Source organism: Lipotes vexillifer, unplaced genomic scaffold (genome assembly GCF_000442215.2).
Source record: "Lipotes vexillifer unplaced genomic scaffold, Lipotes_vexillifer_v1.1 scaffold1439, whole genome shotgun sequence".
NCBI classification, from domain to species: Eukaryota; Metazoa; Chordata; class Mammalia; order Artiodactyla; family Lipotidae; genus Lipotes; species Lipotes vexillifer.
The window spans coordinates 512,007-517,898 of record NW_006785059.1 but is presented as its reverse complement, the minus strand read 5'-3'; the positions used below and the strand labels follow the sequence as shown (position 1 = coordinate 517,898).

Genomic DNA, 5,892 nt, shown 5'->3' with positions numbered 1-5,892 from the left:
GCGGGCCTCTCACTGTTGTGGCCTCTCCAGTTGCAGAGCACAGGCTCCGGACGCGCAGGCTCAGCGGCCATGGCTCACAGGCCCAGCCGCTCCGTGGCATGTGGGATCCTCCCGGGCCGGGGCACGAACCCGCGTCCCCTGCATCGGCAGGCGGACTCTCAACCACTGTGCCACCAGGGAAGCCCTATAACTCTTTCTTGATCAGCTAATAAGTAACTCAATTTGCTGTCTTGAATTTTACTTCTTTTTCTTAGTTTTCCCTAAATTGCCTAAGAATATGATGTTTATTCTTTAGCCTAAAATCTAGCATTTATAGACACACATCAGGGAAGTTACATGGAATGGGGGCAAAAAAATAGTATGGTTAAACAGAAAAGGCACTACTCCCAATGTCAAAGTCAGAATTTTTTTTACATCATCTATAAAATGTGTTGGATAATTCAGGACACTACCCACAGTGTTATTTTCAAGAACAAATTCAGATAATGTAGGTAAGACTACTGTGTAAGTTACACAGTACTATTTGGAAAATAAAAGTGTTAATATCCTCATCGTCATGCTCATCATCATCATCATCATCACCATCACACAAAAATAGTTTAGGCATAGGTATCACTTGCCATGTCTACATGGAACGAGATAATTAAAGCCTTCCTGTGTTAACAGTGCTGGAGTTTTACCTGCTTGCCAATGAATAAAATCCAATGTGACATTTTTAATATTTGGAAATAGAAGGGAGACAGGTAAAGAACAAGGTTAAGGATATATTGCACAAAGCAGAAGAGATAACATTATCTCCTCTCTGATTTGCTAATTCAACTTAGTCTTGTCAACAAGAGCAATGGCTGCAGAAGGAACCTTAGAAAATTTACACAAGGTATAGGTGAGGAAAAGAAGTCAGTAAATATGACAAAAGAGAAGCCACCAGAAAAGGAAGAATCAATAATACAATATTAAGAAAGTCAAGAAAATAAGGGGAATTAAGGCATAGGTAGTTGGAGAAGGCTGAGAAAAGGCTGTAAGATTCAACCAGAAAAGACCATAAATGTTCTAAGATCAAATTCTGTGGAGAGGTCAGGTTCAAAGTCAGGATGCAGACAATTATATAATAAATTTAGATTTATCCTATCTCTCACTGGTCTAAGTACTTAATATGGTCATTGTCTTTCAATGTCCCAACAAGCCTATGAGGTACGTATTTTACAGATGAGGAAACTGAGACTTTGAAACTTGTTCAAGATCACATAGCTATTACAAGGGGTAGGTTTTGAGCCCTGGCCTGTCTAACTCCAAAGTCAGTCCTTCCACGATGCCATGGTGTGTTTAGACATGATCCTGGTAATAAGAAAGGAATAGCAGGGTCAAAGAAGGTTTGATTTGTTTGTTTTTGCAGTTGTTTTAAAGAGAACACTGTGTGTTTGTAAATGGCAGTGATGAAAATCCCATAGGATCTGGAGTTGGAAAACTTGGTGCCAGTCCAGCCCCTGTCACTACTACTTGCCGGCTGACTGCTAACCTCTACAAAATGCCTTCCTTATGGCAAATGAAATGGGGGACGTGATAGGTCATGCACGACCTACACAGTCTACAACTTCAGAGGGCAGCAGCCAGATTCAAATGAGAGAATGGATGTGAAAGGACTGTGTGGAGTGCAGCACTGTGGGGCTGAGGGGGTTAAGGTGCTTCAGTGTTCATTGTGAAGGAAGAAATGAGAGACACATGAAACATGGTCTCCACCTCCAGAGGATGAGAGGTGTGAATAGGTGTGGCTTTTGCACTGGGAAGTCATAACTATGGGGAAGGCTTTTGACGAGTGCGCTGGAGGACCAGGCTGAAAAGCCAGACGACATAAATCAGATGCCTGCACAGTTTTTTCTCTCCCTTTAAGATTGTTCTGCCTTCTGATGCTATGAAAAGCTTAGGAGTTTTAGTACTCATTTTAATGTTTATCTCCAGCTTCTCGTTTTACTGGAAGTCACCCTTTTCATATCTTCTGTTTTCACCTTAGTTTCTCTCTTTCCATTTCTTCCTATTCTGCTAAATGTCTGATTTTAATTCAGTGCTCTGACACTGGAGTCAAGAAGTAAAGAGAGATTTAGTGTTTGCCACAACAAAAACTGGTCTTTTCTCCTGTTTTCAGTTTATTTTAAATTTTGCCCCTTTCATGTAACTACAGTGTTTCAATCCCCATATTCACCATTTGTCATGTGCCACATTTGTTATACTGAAAAATCATAAGTAGAAACGGACGCTCTAAAGTCCCCTCTCTTTGACACGCACATGTCTGCTTGGTATATAGCTGAACATGCTCCTGGTCTAGTCTCTTATCACTTTACCCACCCTCAAAATGAAGGAAGGATTGCTGGGGACCCTGCCTTCAAAGATTAAAACAATTTAAATATCACCAGATCTGACATTTCAGGGACTAAAATCCGAACACTGACTGAATAGCACAAAACTAACAACATAAAAATGTATTTGAACTTATAAGGGCAATGATGCAAAAGATGGCCTACATCTAGGATAGCTGCGGCACCATTTTCCATAATTCAAGTATCAATTATATGGGTGTATTAAACAGCCCAAATAGAAAATCACAGTTTACAAAACATGAATGCACCATATATGCATTCAAACTATAGATTCCAAGAATGTTAAGCTCAAAATGTTTGTTTTAGATGTGAATGTGAATTAAAGATGTATGTATTAACTGCTATTAACTCCTTGCTGATATAGCAAACTAAAAATAGTATTTTCCTACAAATCAGCTCATGAAACAGACTAGGAAGGAATTCGAAAGTAGGTGATAATAATAAGATTTGAAATTGTGATTATCTGGCTGCTTATAGATACTAGCTCAGAACATTCCTTTGAGTCACCTGACCCACAGTTACCATGGCTGTTTTGAAGTTCTACTTTATCTATAGTGACTGGTAACTCCTCCACTCTTCCTTGTACTTTTTCATTTTGTAATTTTGCAGGGAAATTTTTAAAGATTTAAAAAGTAATCTACTTCTATGTTTAGTGCCCCTATATTTAACTATGTGCCTATATTTCATCAGTTTATTTTCTTTTAAAAGGGGCACTAGTAATATGGAAAGTAATATTTGATCTTCTGATCAAAATTGGAGAAACACACTTCAATTGAATCAGCCCACTATATGGCATGAGAACTACTACTCCTACCAGTTTCCTAAGAAGTTCGAGCTGTCCAACAACAGTAGAACAACTATGTCCTCCAGGGTCTACCTTTCCAGTCTGCCCCTCAAATGAGGGAGAGTTAGGAAAGCCGTTTCCTTTTGTGTTTTAAAAGGAATTTTCCTGAAAAGTATTTATTATTCATTTTACTATTAGTTGTTCTTGGAATAGGAGAATTTTTCATGCTACATTTTAAAAGTCAGATGCCACTTTCAGAGTGCCACGACTCTGTAGCAAGCTAACTTGACCATGGGGTCAAAAATAAGTTGGGTATTTACAAATGTGACTGAGGAAAGGAATGCTTTCTGACATTCTTAGCATTGGAGCAACAATCTCATCCTTAATATCTGAGATTTAGAGGTCAAATTTAAGAGTCAGCTTTCACAGAATCATTCAATAAGGATTTAGTTCAGCATCATCCAACAGAAATATAACGCAAACCACATATACAATTAAAATGTTTTCAGTAGCCACATTAAAAAGTAAAAAGAAACAGGTGAAATTTATTTTAACATATTTTATGCAATCCAATATATCCAAAGTATTATTATTTCAACATACAGTCACATTAAAAAGTATTAATGAAATATGTTACATTCTCTTTTTGTACTAAGTCTTTGAGATCCAGTGTGTTTTATACTTATAGCACATCTCAGTTGGGAGCAGTTGTATTTCAAGTGCTCAATAGCCACATGTGGCTACCGGCTACCAAATTAGAATGGTGCAGCTCTGGATAAATGGACTTGCTTTAATTATTATCCTCTTAATTGTGAGTTCTTCTGCGTTTCTTACACAACTATCTATAAAGTCATTCAGTCATTCCAAAAAGAATCTAAACAGATTTTTTTAAACCATTTTTTTAAAAAGTGAAGTATAGTTAATTTACAGTGTTGTGTTAGTCTCAGGTGTACAGCAAAGTGATTCAGTTATAAATATATACATATATATACTCTCTTTCAGATTCTTTTCCATTATAGGTTATTAGAAGATGCTGAATATAGTTCCCTGTGCTAAACAGTAGGTCCTTGTTATTTATCTATTTTATATATAGTAGTGTGTACATGTTAATCCCAAACTCCTAATTTATCTCTTCCCCCCGTACCCCCTGTTACCCCCTCTGGTAACCATAAGTTTGTTTTCTATGTCTGTAAGTCTATGTCCAAACAGATGTGTTTTTAAAAAGCACTTCCATAGAAGTAAACTCTACAGCTTTTAACAACCCAAATCCATCACTTAATAACTAAATCTGGAATTTCTTCACTATTGTTAATCTAAATCCTTTACTTGTTTGGTAGTTTTTAATCGTTTTATCTTGCTTAATCTACCAAACACAAAAAGGGTAGTCAACATCCACTGTATAGCAGCCCTTTGGACCCTTCAAAATTTATTGAATGACCTTAGACTATGCAGCATAATATCTGGGATTTTAAGTGTCCCTCTGTAAGTCCTCATTTAATAATTATAATAACCCTGTAGGTATATCTAGTTTCACTTTACAAAGGAAGAAACTGAGGCCCCAGGTTTAGTGAGATACATGAGCGGTTGAGATCACACAAGTAGTAAGCAGAGGAAGCAGAGCTAATAACTGAAGTCCAGCGCTCTCTACATGATACCACAATGGCTCCTGGGGCTATGTAGTTTTTAATATGTGCCCTTAAGATCCAATCATATAACAGTGGTAACACTGACTTGGGTGACAAGCTATCAAGACTGCTACAGAACCAGCATATTTCAGCTGCACTGTCACCAGTGATAATCAGAAATTAGACACTGATTTTGTTACTAATAAATATATAAGTATTCTAATTTGTTTCCAAAGAATTTCCAGTTTCTGTTAGAAACTCAATAGTTAAAATGCACTAAGAGCTGACCCAGGCTCCAAATGCACATAAAGAATGTTCCAATCTAGGCATAAAATAATTAGGACAAGTATTAATGTGTTCATCTGAATCAACATTAATAACAAAATAGCTAAATGAAAGTCATTATTGATTCAACATTTTTTCTTTGGTGTGCTTAAATTAATAACCATGTGATATTTTAAGAAAGGGATCCAAGCAGAACCTTGGAAGGATTATAGCAGCCAAGTCAAATTCTGCTGCTGGGCTCAACCTTTAACTAATAACAAATTTGAAGACTAAAGATACAAGCTGCCTTTGGCAATAATATAGGTCAGGTTGGCTTTAATGAGGCCATCTTCCTATAAATCAAGAAAGTTGACCTTCTCAACTAGTGGATGACCAGAGGCCCAGACAGGGCACCACACCAACGTGGGTTAATGGGAAAGTCATTATTTCCTTGATCTTTTACACATTTTACTAGCACATTTTTATTATCTTTTTTCACATACAAACAGAAATCCAAGCAGCTTCTAATTTCTTTGAATTCTTGCCAATTTAATACAATCTTATGGCCCAAAATCTCATCTGTCAGGTGGATAAAGAAAATAAGGAGCATACCATTAATTGAGGATGTTTGACTCATGTAAATTGTTCTTAAATAGGCAAATATATTAGTTAAAAATCAATCTTGACTACATTAAGCATTTACAAATTAATGGGGTTTTGGTAATATATTTCCCAAAGAATTTACAGTTCTCATAAGTGTAATAAATTTATTAAGGCAGCCTGCCCAGTTGAATACCAAATTTAAACTCAACACTATATTTGATGTATTATCAACAACTATCAGCAG

At 36.7% G+C, this 5,892-nt stretch overlaps 1 protein-coding gene across 5 annotated transcripts in view; it reads right to left on the bottom strand.

Moving 5' to 3' along the window:
* The window catches only part of CASK (calcium/calmodulin dependent serine protein kinase), a 394,879-nt gene that overhangs the window by 235,553 nt on the left and 153,434 nt on the right, over window positions 1–5,892 (bottom strand). The window lies entirely within an intron of this gene.